Source organism: Parasteatoda tepidariorum, chromosome 10 (genome assembly GCF_043381705.1).
Source record: "Parasteatoda tepidariorum isolate YZ-2023 chromosome 10, CAS_Ptep_4.0, whole genome shotgun sequence".
NCBI lineage: Eukaryota > Metazoa > Arthropoda > Arachnida > Araneae > Theridiidae > Parasteatoda > Parasteatoda tepidariorum.
The window spans coordinates 5,582,287-5,598,373 of NC_092213.1; the positions used below are offsets into that span (position 1 = coordinate 5,582,287).

The 16,087-nt window shown below is 31.0% G+C and overlaps 2 protein-coding genes and 6 non-coding genes across 8 annotated transcripts in view; 7 read left to right on the forward strand and 1 right to left on the reverse strand.

Moving 5' to 3' along the window:
* Window positions 1-11,033, reverse strand: part of LOC107451233 (leukocyte elastase inhibitor-like) — a 35,731-nt gene extending 24,698 nt beyond the window's left edge. Inside the window, exon 1 of the mRNA XM_016067258.3 lies at window positions 10,860-11,033. The gene's annotated coding sequence lies outside the window, so the exon portion shown is untranslated. The remainder of the gene's footprint in view (window positions 1-10,859) is intronic.
* LOC107451246 (SPRY domain-containing protein 3) overlaps window positions 1-16,087 on the forward strand; it is a 134,484-nt gene that overhangs the window by 74,280 nt on the left and 44,117 nt on the right. The gene's annotated exons all lie outside the window — the stretch shown is intronic.
* TRNAS-GCU (transfer RNA serine (anticodon GCU)) lies at window positions 5,267-5,348 on the forward strand. The gene has a single exon. It is a non-coding gene; the product is annotated as a tRNA-Ser (tRNA).
* On the forward strand, window positions 5,628-5,709 carry TRNAS-GCU (transfer RNA serine (anticodon GCU)). The gene has a single exon. It is a non-coding gene; the product is annotated as a tRNA-Ser (tRNA).
* TRNAS-GCU (transfer RNA serine (anticodon GCU)) lies at window positions 5,984-6,065 on the forward strand. The gene has a single exon. It is a non-coding gene; the product is annotated as a tRNA-Ser (tRNA).
* On the forward strand, window positions 6,507-6,588 carry TRNAS-GCU (transfer RNA serine (anticodon GCU)). The gene has a single exon. It is a non-coding gene; the product is annotated as a tRNA-Ser (tRNA).
* On the forward strand, window positions 7,228-7,309 carry TRNAS-GCU (transfer RNA serine (anticodon GCU)). The gene has a single exon. It is a non-coding gene; the product is annotated as a tRNA-Ser (tRNA).
* On the forward strand, window positions 7,656-7,737 carry TRNAC-GCA (transfer RNA cysteine (anticodon GCA)). The gene has a single exon. It is a non-coding gene; the product is annotated as a tRNA-Cys (tRNA).

Below are 16,087 nucleotides of genomic sequence, written 5' to 3' on the forward strand. Positions count from 1 at the left end.
AGGATGAGAGAAAGAGAAGCAGAGAAAAAGCAAAAAAAAAAAAAGAAAAAAAAAAAGGAAAGGAACGCGAGAGAGAGAAAGAGGAAAATCAAAAATTATGAAAGTGCATTTCTTTTCTTCGAAAACAATCTATATATATATTTCTCTTACACGGCGACAAAAAAAGCCTCTTTACAACTCCCCGAATGGCAACGCTAGAAAATCGACCAAAGATTGCCGCTAAAAATGTCACATGCCAAATCTAGTTGAGATGGCTCAACATANTCTTCAGGCAAATGATGCCTAGAGGTCATTATTACGAATTGGCTATCTCAGATTTTCAATGTCGCAATCACAGTAAAATTTGTGTGCTTTCTCTCAAACTTGGACTTTTATGCTCCAGGCAGATGACGTAAGCCGAGTGCAGCGCCACTAATTTGCATATTGCAATTTTACTCAGCTACTCTTAGTGGACAACATATGCAAATTTTGCACGGTTTGGCTTACTTTTGAAAGAGTTATCGCTATTTTTGTGATTTTTCCTTAATTTATGATAACCAGTGTATGAACTTCTTTAGTAAAAATGTTACGAATAAGTTCTTATCTTTAATATTTTTAAAAAAAGAGGAAAAAAAGAATGAGAGAGAGAGGGAAATTAAAAATTATGAAAGTGCGTTTTTTTTCTTCAAAACAATAGTAATAATAATATACAAATGTGGTATCAAAAAAGGAAGTTGGAAAAAAAATTAAAGCGAATTTTACTATTTTAAAAAAGATTTTTTTTTCTCCATGGAAAGAAAATGCCAACGTTTTGAAAAGAAGCGTCATTTGAAAAATCATGTTTGCGCATTTTTAGTCGCTATATAGTGTATAACACATTTTTAAATTTAAATCACTTTCTTGGAAATAAAAGAAGATAATAACAAATGAAAGAACTGTAAAGAAGTTTTACTGCCCCTTGCGCGTACAAAAACTATAAGACTGGTATTAAATAATTCCTCACTTTGATTTGAATTCAAACGCTTTACTTTTTGATCATTACTTTTCTCTACTCAAAATGAAGACTATCGATGTAAAGATGAATTACATTTTTTGTGAAAGAGTGAAAATAAAATAATATTTAAGGTATTTTGGAGCACGATGAAAATGAACATTAAAACGTACATTAGTATTGATAACGCGTATCAGGAGAATATTGATTTTAAAATACTTAAAGGAGAAATATACTTAAAGGAGAACAATACTTTTACTTTAAATTGGAAGCGTTCGAATATTTTCGAAAAATCATTATGCAAACATTTAATTACCTAACAAACACAAATTGATTTAAAGCATTTGATACAATTTAATAACAAGCAGACACTTTTAAGTCTGTTTCATGCTTCAAAAAGGGGGAATAAACAAAAATCAAACTTCCAGTTAAATTTAGAGAATCTCGATGACTCTAAAATGTAACAAATTAGCATTGCATTCGATAGGAATGGTAATCAATATTCAAATGAAAAGGCTTTTATTGGCTGTTTGTTTTAACTAACTCATAATATATGCCGCAAGAATAACGTGTTATTTAAAATTCGATAGATTTTGATTACTTGGGTTTTTCAAGCTGCTAACTCTTTGATGCAGATGGGACGCCGGTGTCCTTTTTACATATATTTTGTTCTGAAGATCTAATTACAAGCAAAAACAGATTTTGGTATTTTTTTTAATTATAAAAAACAGTCTAATAGTACTTAAAATATCTGTTAGGTTATCGAAATTATATTTTTATTAAAATAAAAAATTCCAATTAATTAGTTTGAAATTTTTTCCCCACCCATAATCAAAATTTTATCGATAATTCATATTGTAAATTGAAGATATATCCATGATGAATAACTGTTTCTCTAAGATCTAATATAACTGCAAATGAGTGCAAGTTTGAGTGGCCGGGAGAGCCTGGTTGGCAGGGCGCTGAACTCACATTTGTGAGAACGGGAGTTCGAATGTAGGCTGCCGAAGATTTCCCTTGCAGTAAATGGTGACTGGTGCAAGTGAAATCAGTTGGGTCCCAAAGTCACCCATGTTCTCTTAGCAAATCAATGCCTCTGGGTTTACTGAATTGGAGATGGTTCGTTCTCTGGTTCAGGTCAAAATTATGATCTGAAGTTGAATGAATGAATGGGTCCACCCTATAAATGGTTACGACGTATGGGAGTGGCAGAAGACGAGTTCTTGGCCATAGATTACGCCACTGTAAAATAAGAACAGTCGTACCCCGTCTTTCTTGATGGCCGACGACAATAACAGTGCAAGTTATTGTTTTAAAGTGAGCCAATGTTTGGAAGATTTTACCTTCACTCACAAAATGTGTTTTATGCTGCATTTCGTAATTGTAAGTTATTAAGATATTAAATATATTTTTCACTTATTTTGAACTAAATTAATACAAAATAATAAAAAATATGAAAAATATATTTAATAAAAAATTCTGCGTCAAAGGCTTCATTGTATCGCAAGGGACGCATTAAGTTTTTCACAAGTTAGGTTGAAAACTGAGATTCCGCTGCGTTAAGGATTAAATTCAAATTATGTTAAACATTAACCCTTTGGGGCAGTTATATAATTTTTTCTTGTGTCGAATAGTTACTAAAGAAAATTTACATTATGAGAACTATATTTGCACTAATATATAAAAATCAAAAACGTTGTATGAAAAAAAAAAAAAATAGTGCGCGGAATCCCTCAGCGCGAAAGAAGTGAAACTTCGTAATGTGGAAATGAAAATAGGAAGGGGTAGAAATTGATTTTTAGTAAAATTATATTGTTTCTTTAAGACAAACTTTTTTAACAATGCTTACAATTCACAATTGATCGCATCTTTTAATTATCATTTTCGAGTGGAGAAATATCCAAATCTATAAAATTTACAATGNTGAAAAAAAAAATAGTGCGTGGAGTCCCTCCGCGCGAAAGAAGTGAAACTTCGTAATGTGGAAATGAAAATAGGAAGGGGTAGAAATTAATTTGTAGTAAAATTAAATTGTTTCTTTAAGACAAACTTTTTTAACAATGCTTACAATTCACAATTGATCGCATCTTTTAATTATCATTTTCGAGTGGAGAAATATCCAAATCTATAAAATTTACAATAGGATTATAATAACTAAAGTAAGATACGAAATGTTTGAGTTCTATTTTTTCAATATTTCTTGGCATCAATAATAGTTCCCCCTTTGGTTGTTGGATCATTCCTACAAATCATTTCCAATCCAAATTTGTCTTTAAGGAAGGTTAATAATGTTTCAGCTTCAGGTAGCGAGAAATTCGCATTAAAATCTCCTGCAAGGATCACAGGCAGCTCACAATAATCAATTTCTTCACCAGTAGCGTCTGCCAGAGCTTGTGAACCTGCAGTGGATAGTGGCGATAAAGATTTTACAATAAATAATTTAATATCCCTCATGGCTGCATTTGGTGAAGTATAAATGGCTATTAGAAAAGAGAAAACCTAACAATCAATTGATATTCACAAGAGCCGTATCTTTAACCTTAAATCCGTCGCATTGTCCGTGGGATTGTTTTCACTCATTTTTTACAATTGTTATCCACTAAGTTTGAAAATAAAAAGTACTACCCTATTAAATTATATGTGTATCTAATCAAACTAAAATATTTATAGAAAAGCAATACTTTTNAGAAAAACAATACTTTTATGACTTTTATTATTTTTATGCTAGTGGGAACCAAAACAATATGGAAATGAATGAGGGAAAATTGGATCCCACCACGTGATTTCCTGACCAATAAAAATGCAACGTTAAACGTTTAACGCAAACTTGTTGGAAGTCACATAAGAAGTATAACTTCAAAAAACATTTATTTTCATTCACGTTCAGAAATTTATCAATAATTGATTTTGTGAAATAAGGAAATTTCAATGATGAATAACTGTTTCTCAAAGATCTAAACAACTGCAAATTAGTGAATCGATTGTCTGGAAGTGAGCCCTGTTTGGAAGATTTTACCTTTAACGCGGAAAAAGAAGCCGCTGTTTCATGCTGTATTTCGCAACAATAAATTATCAAAGTGTTAAATACAATATTTTCCCCTCACCTAAATTAATACAAAATGCAGAAAAATATGTTCAATAATAAATTTTCGTTAAGCGTATAAAGCATTCGATATTTTTGACAAGACCATATGCGTTCGTAAAGCGATTGTCTAGGTAGAAATATAATCCATCTTATTCTCCTTGGTTAGAAAGCTTATTGACAATAAACATCAAAAGAAAAGTGATAATTCAAGTACCCTATAGGACAAATTTATAGCAAATAAATATCTAATGATTAAGAATCAAGTGGATTTTCCTTCATTATCAAAATATGAAAAAACACTCAACAGAAATTCAATTATTAAAGAAATTAATTAAAAATTATTAAATTTTTAGACAATTAATTAAAAAATTAATCACATTTTCTTTCATTATTTAAAGTTATGATCTCAAAAAAATGGTAAAACAAAGTAAATAAAAAGTAAATAAATATTGAAAACAATTCCAAATGTTTACAAAAGATATTAAAACTGGAATTAATTTTATAATATTCTCATAATGATTTGATTTCCGTGTTAAACGTTTAGTCAGTAAGTTTTTATCGTTTATAAAGTTTGAGCGTTTATTGTGTAATAAATATCCCATAGAGAATTAAAACATTCTGCAGTTAGATGATTATACAAATATATCAACACTTGATAGTAGTCTTATTTTAATCAGCTAATACTATTTAAGATTTTCAGGTTACGCGGTTCGAATCCCATCCTCGTCTTATTAATTTTTCCAATAACATCAAAGAATAAATTACATTATTTCATTGTGAGAAATTTATGAAAAGACTAAAAGGCTGTATAAAATGTGTTGAAAATATCCTGATAAAACATTTGACTCTTATCACGACGAGAAGGCAGAGTGGTTAAGGCGATGGACTGCTAACCCATTGGACTCTGCCCGTGTGGGTTCGAATCCCATCCTCGTCGCATTCATTTTTCGAATGGCATCAAAGAATGAATGACACTATTCCTTCGGGACAAATTTATGGAAAAACTAAAAGGCTGTATAAAATGTGTTGTATGGATAATATAGAAAAGACTGAAAAAGTGATGTAAAGCCATAATTTGAAGATTTAATTGATTTTTGAAAATTAGGGTAATAAAAGGAAAATTGATAATTTTGAAGCGGCAGCGTGATGAAACCGATATTTAAATAATTCAAGTTTGATAATATCCTGATGAAACATTTGACTCTTATCACGACGAGGTGGCCGAGTGGTTAAGGCGATGGACTGCTAATCCATTGGGCTCTGCCCGCGTGGGTTCGAATCCCATCCTCGTCGCAATCATTTTTCGAATGGCATCAAAGAATGAATGACACTATTCCATCGGGACAAATTTATAGAAAAACTAAAAGGCTGTATAAAATGTGTTGTATAGATAATATAGAAAAGACTGAAAAAGTAATGCAAAGCCATAATTTGAAGATTTAATTTAATTGATTTTTGAAAATTAGGGAAATAAAAGGAAAATTGATAATTTTGAAGCGGCAGCGTGATGAAACCGATATTTAAATAATTCAAGTCTGATAATATCCTGATAAAACATTTGACTTTTATCACGACGAGGTGGCCGAGTGGTTAAGGCGATGGACTGCTAATCCATTGGGCTCTGCCCGCGTGGGTTCGAATCCCATCCTCGACGTATTCATTTTTCGAATGGCATCAAAGAATGAATGACACTATTCCATCGGGACAAATGTATGGAAAAACTAAAAGGCTGTATAAAATGTGTTGTATGGATAATATAGAAAAGACTGAAAAAGTGATGTAAAGCTATAATTTGAAGATTTAATTGATTTTTGAAAATTAGGGTTATAAAAGGAAAATTGATAATTTTGAAGCGGCAGCGTGATGAAACCGATATTTAAATAATTCAAATCTGATAATATCCTGATAAAACGTTTGACTCTTATAACGACGAGGTGGCCGAGTGGTTAAGGCGATGGACTGCTAATCCATTGGGCTCTGCCCGCGTGGGTTCGAATCCCATCCTCGTCGCATTCATTTTTCGAATGGCATCAACGAATGAATGACACTATTCCATCAGGACAAATTTATGGAAAAACTAAAAGGCTGTATAAATGTGTTGTATGGATAATATAGAATAGATTGAAAAAGTAATGTAAAGCTATAATTTGAAGATTTAATTTAATTGATTTAGTATTCATTTTTCGAATGGCATCAAAGAATTGATGACACTATTCTATCGGGACAAATTTATGGAAAAACTAAAAATCTGTGTAAAATGTGTTGCATGGACAATATAGAAAAGTCTGAAATAGTAATGTGAAGCCATAATTTGAAGATTAAATCTATTGATTTTTAAAAATTACGATATTAATAGTAAAATTGAGAATTTTTAAGCCACAGCGTGATGAAACCGATATTTAAAGAACTCAAGTTTGAAAATATCCCGATAAAACATTTGACTCTTATCACGACGAGGTGGCCGAGTGGTTAAGGCGATGGACTGCTAATCCATTGGGCTGTGCCCGCGTGGGTTCGAATCCCATCCTCGTCGTGTTCATTTTTCCAATTGCATCAAAGAATAAATGTTAGTATTCCATCGCGAAAAATTTATGGAAAAACTAAAAGGCTGTATAAAATGTGTTGCATGGAAAATATAGAAAAGACTGAAAAAGTAATGTAAAGCCATAATTTGAAGATTTAATTTCATTGATTTTTGAAAATTAGGGTAATAAAAGGAAAATTGATAATTTTTTATCGGCAGCGTGATGAAACCGATATTTAAAGAACTCAAGTTTGAAAATATCCTGATAAAACATTTCACTTTTATCACGACGAGGTGGCCGAGTGGTTAAGGCGATGGACTGCTAATGCATTGAGCTCTGCCCGCTTGAGTTCTAATCCCATCCTCGTCGTGTTCAATTTTCCAATAGCATCAAAGAATAAATGACACTATTCCATCGCGACAAATTTATGGAAAAACTAAGAGACTATATAAAATGTGTTGTATGGACAATATAGAGAAGACTGAAAAAGTAATGTAAAGCCATAATTTAAAGATTTAATTTTATTAATTTTTGAAAATTTAGGTAATAAAAGGAAAAATAATAATTTTTAAGCAGCAGCGTGATGAAACCGATATTTAAATAACTCAAGTTTGAAAATATCCTGTTAAACATTTGCCTCTTATCACGACGAGGTGGCCTAGTGGTTAAGGTGATGGACTGCTAATCCATTGGGCTCTGCCCGCGTGGGTTCGAATCCCATCCTCGTCGTGATAATTTTTCCAATTGCATCAAAGAATAAATGTTAGTATTCCATCGCGACAAATTTATGGAAAATCTATAAGGCTGTATAAAATGTGTTGCATGGACAATATAGAAAAGACTGAAAAGTAATGTAAACCCGTAATTTGAAGATTTAATTTTATTAATTTTTTTAAAATTTAGGTAATAAAAGGAAAAGTAATAATTTTTAAGCAGCAGCGTGATGAAACCGATATTTAAATAACTCAAGTTTTAAAATATCCTGTAAAACATTTGCCTCTTATCACGACGAGGAGGCCCGAGTGGTGAAGGCGATGGACTGCTAATCCATTGGGCTCTGCCCGCGTGGNATCACGACGAGGTGGCCGAGTGATTAAGGCGATGGACTGCAAATCCATTGGGCTCTGCCCGCGTGGGTTCAAATACCATCCTCGTCGTGCTCATTTTTCCAATTGCATCAAAGAATAAATGACACTATTCCATCGCGACAAATTTATGGAAAAACTAAAAGACTGTATAAAATGTGTTGTATGGACAATATAGAAAAGACTGAAAAAGTAATGAAAAGCCATAATTTGAGGATTTAATTTAATTAATTTTTGAAAATTAAGGTAATAAAAGGAAAAATAATAATTTTGAAACAACAGCCTGATGGCACTGATACAATTCAAATATTTTCAAGGAGATCAAATATTTTCAACACTAAATTGTTAGTTCTTTAATAAATCATCAGATTATTTTCCATTGAAATCTCTTGATCCTTCTTTATTGCAATAACGCATGAAAAAAATATCGAAAATACTATCAGAATTATCAAAACTGTTTCCCCTTATAATAGCAGGTATAAAATTTAAATTAAATCAGAATGTTTAAGAGAAGGAAGAGGATTTTTCCTTAAATGATGCACAATCTGCTTCGCAATTTTTATTTTCTTTTTTGACATCTTGACATGACAAAAATCCTTTCTTGTAAATGTTTTGAAACATTTTTTGACCTTAAAATTTTGAACTTAAATAATAAAATACTAATTTAATTAACTTTAACTTCAATTAGAATTATGTGAAACGTTTTCAAATTTTTGACTATCTTTAAAACTTAAAATTTACCCTACAAGTGGTTGTCACGAAATACGTTTCTAAAAGAAATTTACCGTTTTCAAAAGAAAAAAAATTCAAAAAAATTAAAGCTTCTTAATTTTTTAAAAATTTATTCAATTTTTTAAAATTAATATATACAGTCAAACCCCGCTATTGTGAACCTTCAAGGGAATGAAATTTTGGTTCACTATAACCGGGAGTTCCCTATATCCGTTAAGCAGGCAATTTATTTAATGGTTCCCAAACTGCTCCCTTTTCTTTCACATTATTCAAATAAATTTCTGAAAAATATTATGTAGTAGCAAAAAATGTGTTACTTTTCATTACTCTTCGCCTTGCGTACCAAAATAAAAGTAGTAATCTTTAGCTGATGAGCAATCCTCTACATTAGATATGGAAACACTTCCCGACTCTTAGATAATTTTTTCTGAATTTCTGTTATTCCGCTTTTTAAATCTGTCTCACCTTCCACTCAAGCACATAAAAGTAGTAACATAAAATCGCTTAGCAAATTCATCGACATTTGTCTAGATACTGGAAGATTGCGACTTCTTCGATTGGTGAACCACTTCAGTAATGCTTCTTCAACATCCTTGTGATCTGCTTTTCTTAACTTTTTTCTGCCATCTGAATTTTTTTATGAGCAGAAATTACTAATTGCCTATTTATCCATTTGTTACAAACTGCAGGTTTGGATAGTTTATATGCCCTGCCAATGTCAGCATGATTGCATCCATTTTGAATTTTTCTGATTATGTCCATTTTATCATCAATGGAGAACGGTTTACGTTTACTGCTCGCTATAGTTAAATTTGAGACACTTGTTTGCAGGATTTTTTTTAACTTAGCTGAGAGCAAAAAGAAGTTGAAATGAGGGCCTTATCAACACATATTAGTGTCCAACCCTTTGACCAATAATGAACAACTACTCATTCCCTCTCATAGAAAATGCATATTGATCCCACTGACACCTTACAGGTGCATCATCTGCCTGAGTTGGAAACATCTGCTTGGTTTGTTTAGGGATGGGAAAGTGAGATAAAAGAAGTAAACAAGAAAAAATGCTTATCGCTACATCCCCCTCTATAGATGGTTTTAAAAATCGGTATATGTATTTATTTTGAAGTAGAAATTTCAAAATTATTACGAAAAAATGAAAAAAAAAATCAGCCGAAGACAGAAAAAAGTTCATTATATCCAACTTCCTCACTTTTTTGGCTCACTATATCCACAAAAAATAACATTATACGTGTATTGCAAGGCACGGGACCGAACATTTCATTCACTCTATCCGGGAGTTCACTATAAACCGTGTTCACTATAGCGGGGTTTGACTGTATTTTTAAAAATGAAATTCTGAAATAATTTTTATTCCAGCTAAATTTTTTCTAAAAATGATTTACTATTTTACTGTCCCGCTAATCTAAACTCTCTTGAATCTTATGATTTTCCTTCATTGCCTGAACACGAATCTTCCAGAAAAGAGGACTCATCTGAATACTATCAAACGACGCCATTCTTTTCCCGCCAAAGTCACCGAATAAGAGGTAGCACGTGACTGTGGGGACTCTGATGCTTGGGACGAAGAAAGATGAGGAATATAACAGTGGGTTTGCTCTATTCGTATTATAGCTCTAAGGTACTTTCCGAAAGAAAATTAATTATGGAACAATTTAATATTGTTGCCAATGTTCGAAGAGATTTGAAATTCTCTATTGCTTAAATTATCGCGGCAAGTCTAGCGAAAAAACACAGCCGGTATACACCGATGATGAACTTAACAGATTAATCTCAGAAAAGTATCATTATTAATTGTACAATAAGAAAATATCATTTTAAAAGTAAAGCCAGAATATTATCTGAAGATCAATTGAATAAAAGTCATACTAAGTTTAAAATTTTAATTACCTATATATAAATAATAAATAATTGTATTTGAGTTTTAAAAATATAGGATTTTTTTTTAATTAAACAGTTTGTAAATTTGAACATGGACAAAAACGTTGTAAAACTTAAATTTGAACGTTGAACACTTTGTTGTTTTTCATTCTTTACCAAAATATTGTTTTTAAAGATACACAACAAGATAGAGATTTTCAACATTTATATTACAATACACAAAAATTTCTTTATATATACCAAAAGTAAGTACTTCTTAAATCAATGCAAGGGGGCTTTTCTGATAGCTTAAAAAGATAATGTGTATGTTTTAAGCAGATTTTAAAGTAATAATTTTAAACTGAAATATTTTCAACGGCTGAACCGACTTTCTCCGGAAAGGGAAACGTCTTCCCCCTCGTGAAACAGTTGAATGGTTTCTATATAATAAACAGTGCTGGAAGACATAATCGTGATGCAGACATCCACATTAAATGTGCATTAAATTTTAGAACCACAACGAGCTTTTAGTAATCCATCGATATATGCAATGTAAAGAAATCCACCAGGCATATGGCACTTACTTGCAGAGAAAATTATCCTAGGGAAGTAGTGAGCTTCAAGCGGCAATGGTCTTCAGCTAAACGCGCAGCAATCGGTATCAGATGAATGGCTGTTCCAACAGAATCAACTTCACTAATAGCCTAAGTAACAGCTACTTGAAGACGAGGCATGGACGGATTGCGGATCTGAAGGGCAAAGAACTTGTTGTCGTTTCATTATAATACACTGACTCCACCCGTTGTCCATTGTCCGTCATGGCCAACGTCACAAGGCGATGCCGCCACCCATACTTCCGCGTTCTAATTGTTTGCACATCCAAGGGAATCTTTCTGGAATGGTGTTATTTTTCGCTCCAGTTACGTCATCTGCCTAGGCACAGAGAATCCCCTGCTTTTTGGCATGCAAAGTTTTGATACTCGATTTGTCCAACTGTCTTCTGGATGGCTTGATCACTGGACCATTGGATTGTTTGGGCTGTGAAATTTTGGTATTTTATTTTTAAAAAAAAACTCTTCGAGGGCAAATAGAATGAATAAAAATAAAACTTTCTTTTCGCGAGACATTAAATGTCGGTCAACTTTGACAAAGTGAAATATTTGAAATGTCGGCAACAATTTATTTAATTTCTTAGCTTAGAAGAGGAGAAGGTATTGTTTACCGACGATGGAAGATTTTGCAAAAACAAAACGATTTCTCTATGGAGATGGCGAAGAATTTTTTTNTTTTTTTTTTTTTTTTTGCTTTCATCATAAATTTTAGATAATGGAGCTACTAGACTATTGTTTGTACTGAGCCCAGAACCAGGTTCGGATATTTTAATTGAAAGTGTTTTCTAACTAATTTTGAGATAATTCTAAACTACCTTTATTGTTTAATTGTTCGTCTTTGAAGCGGGCATGATTTATATTTTAGATATGAGTTTTTCCAAAATTTAAAATGGTGGCTTTTCGGCAAAAAAAATAAAAACATTTTTTTTTAAATATTTTATGGGTAGGAAATCGTGTATATCAGAGAAATTTTGTCACAAATTTGCAAAAGATTTCACCGCTTGGAGGGTTTACCCTCCAAGTACCGGCCAAGTAAAAAGTACCGGCAACCTTAGTGCCGGTACTTTTTACCGTAATTTGATCCGGAATTTTGTACAGTGTATCAAGTAATTCTGTTAATGGCACATAGCAGAAAAAACTTTCCAATTGCATTATCATGGGGAAATTAATAAATAAGTTAACATTTTTATTTAATACCCACGATAAACATATGAATTGCTCATAATCGTAGTAGACCAAGTCAAGATTTTTTATTTAAATTATTTGTAAAAGATGAATTACAGTTTTATTAGCAAATAACTCTGCTGCATTTTGTAATAAACTAGTACTATAAGTGAGTAAATGTAAATTACAAACTTTAACTCGCTGTAATAAAGAGAAGCATAGATTCGGTCTCCTATAGTAATACCTATGTTGAGTGAGCACGGTAAACATATGTGACTCAAAATCATAGCATACAAGTCTATTTCTCAATGTAATATGTTTAAGTAAAAGATGAAGCACCCTTGTGCAGATGTTACAGTGAATGGTCGAAATCAAGAGAATGTCGACTTTCACCGGTGAATATCAGCAACCACATAGTCGCTTTCGTGAATGTCTGAAATATTTGTTATATCCTATTTGATATTAATTTATTCGTTGATATTATTATATTGATTCGATATTTTAATATCTTCTGAGGATAGATTAGGAGAAACATTAGTGTTCGGAGTACCGGTTAAATGCATACTGGGCAGTGGCACTTGATCATAAAAGAAACATCGATGTAGGGCATACCGGGTAAATGTATACCGGGCAGTGGCATGGAACCCTAAAAAAATATTGATGCAGGGCATACCGGACAGTGGCCCTTAACTAGCCCTAGTATATATTTCGAACATTTACCAGAGCGACTATGTGATTGTCAACATTCTCCTGTGGAAGTCAACAACTACCAAGTTCGGTCACTCACTGTGACACTATACTAGTATGTATTTCTTCCATATTTTACAATGGCTAAATGACTAATAATGTATGCATCATATAAACTTTAAATCGCTATTATACATAACAAAGAAAACTGTATTTGTTCCTCTGCTTTAGCATTCATATAGATTGGTCATCGGTCATCATAAGTTTCTTTAAACCACAGTGAGCAAATTTTATTTTTTTACTGCAATTTGTCATCCAGAATGATCAATACAGTGACTTGAAATTTAAAAAACGTTTTAAATTTGAATATTATAAAGTAATTGGAAATATAAGCTCATACTTTTTATGCTTTATAATACAAATAAAAGTATTTTCAACAAAAAAATTACAACTTCAATTATTTACAGGTAATTGAATTGAAATTTCAAATACGGTATAACAAGTCGAGATTTTCAATGCAATTGGTACTTTAATTTTTCTTTCTTTTTTTTTTATTTTTAAAGTTGCCTTAAATTTGACTCTCATAAATTAATTTGTGAAAGAAATTCATGCTCCCCACTCCTTCATAATGCAAATAAAAATATTTTTCGGGCAAGAACAGATAAATTAAAATTGAAATTTTTCCATTGTTAATTTTATTAAAATGTTAACTAATTCTTTTACTGTTTAGCTTTAATCATCATCATTTTTATTACGAAAAAGTATGAAATTACTTCCAAACTTATTTCTTTTTGCAGCAATGATATCAAAAGATGCAAAATGTAAAAAAATATCAATAATAATAATAATGATCATAATTTTTTTATAGTCAAAAGTATTAAGCCATTTTAAATCCATTTTTTTTGCGCTGGTTTCAGAATATATAAAATAAAATATTAAAAAACTCATTGATACATTTTCGTAATAAAAATATAAAATTTCTTTTTTTAAGTAATTTAATGACAAGCTGTTACTATAAAAGTCAAAAATTTATACATAAATCCATTTTTTCTATTATGTTGATAACAAAATATTTAAAAAGTAGAAAATAATGTAAACTTTTTACAATAAAAACTATAAAAAAATTTTTTTACTGGTATAAATTATCTAAAAGTAAAAAAAACAAATAACCGTTTTTTTATTACAAAAATTGATTTTTAATTTTTATTCTCTAATTTAGGTTTAGAAAAAAAATAGTTTGGAAGCGCTTGTTTGGTAACTCTGTAAAAGTGTTTACACTGTTACTGTTTTATCATTGTTGGAAAAACATTTTTACAATCCCCGTCTAACTTGTTATGATGTGTTGCGCATTTCCGCGGGGCACTTCTTTGCTTCATCTCTTTCCATTTTAGTGTGACGCTTCATCTTTTATTTCATTCTTTTATTTTATTCCCTTTTTTTAAAAAAAAAAATGTAGCGACAATGAATGTTGCTTAAGAATAACGACAAATCAATCCTCTTAAAACATTTTATTTATTTACTTTTTTATATATAAATTGACGACACGTACAGTGGACAAAATAGACAGCACTCCTTTCTGAATTACTCTCTAATTACCCTTATCGATAAATTTAACTTTCTGTCAAGCAAAGAATTTTAATAGCTGCTTCTTTTGAGCGATGGAACATCTTTTTCTGATTGTCAACTATGTATATATATATATATATATGGGTGATTCTCACGAAACATGACAATTCGGACCAAAAAATTTCTTCAAATTTAAAGTCTTCAAAATAATCTAAATTTTTTTTTGTATACTTCCTTAGCTACACTTATTAATATCTTATAGACAGCAGCCTAGTTTATGGACAATTGNATATATATATATATATGATGCAGTTCTCAGAATGCTGTTCGAAAGCAAAATGAAAAGTTTAAATCGGTTTTCATCTTAAAAAGTGGGTACATTCTTACCTTCTCCTTTTCGCTATAAATAATTGATTTTGTCTAGAATTTGGTGCTTGCGCTTCAAGAAGAAGATCACGGATAACCGGACACCTGATCTATTACGTCAGCACCAGCTGGTTGCTTATGAACAAAATGGCGTGTCGACAGACTAGATGTGTAGTAGCCTTCTTTTCGTTAATAAATTGAAATTAAACTCTCATTTTTTTATTTTGACAAGTATTAATAGCTTTAATTAATTTCAAATAAAACTTTTTTGTTCATTTTAATACGAAATAGTTTCAGACATTGCACAGACCGATCATAAAAATCAAAAGTTACTAAAGGTGGTCCGCATTTTATTTTGCACACTAGACACTTTTCATTAAAAGCGAAACATAAAGCAGATGTATACATAAAATATTCATTAAAAAATCATTTTTATTAAACAAGGAATCTTTTCCTCTTCTGAATTGAATTTAGTTTATTACGGTTTACGTAAGTCCGAATTCAAGTATTCAGTTATAAGAATTTAACTAATGGCTATATTTTCCTTAGAAAAGAGTGAAATGACTATATTTAATTAATGGCTATATTTTTCCTAGAAGTGAGTTAAATACGAAATAAAATCATTTATGTGTTGCAACTACCTAATTGGTTCCTGACTTTTTAAACGTTAGTTACATGAACGCATTTAAGGTTAAATGTAATTCTTAGAAACATTTTACAATATAAAACATGTATTTTTTTATTTTTATTAAAAAATCAGAATTGTCATCCACAAACAAATCTTAGCAAATAAAATAATCTTAAGAATCGTCTATTTTTTCAAGCGGTAACTCATATTTCTCCCTATAAGTGTGTTTCCACTTAATTACCGGTTGTTCCTATAAGAAATAATTGAATATAAAAAAAATTGTCTTTTATAAAATTATTAATAATTATTTATTTCGGGATCAGATTAGTTACGGCATAATTAAAACTAACGATCCACAAATTATTTTAAAAAGATAAGATAAAAATTTTAAAAAAATAAATAAAATAGAATGGGGATCTGTTTGCAAGGCCATCATAGTCCTTCGCCAGTGACAGTTTTGGGATAATGTCTTTCTGTAAAGTATAGCGGAAATGATATATGTTTGCATGCTCCACAGAATGGAATTCGGGAAATAGCCTTCAACTAAATATGACAGAAATAGAGACATAATTTATGGATGATTATGCCTGACACTTACTACCGGTAAAAAAGGTGTGTAAAAAGCATAATGTGAGGATGTCACGAACAAATGCTAATCGAGATTTTATTTAGCTTCGACAGAGAATTATCTTTTAGTGCTATATATATTACGAAAAAAGAAAAAGTTTGCTATTTTTGAATAAACCAAGTATTTCAAGCGAGTAAAAAATGCATCCCATATATATATATA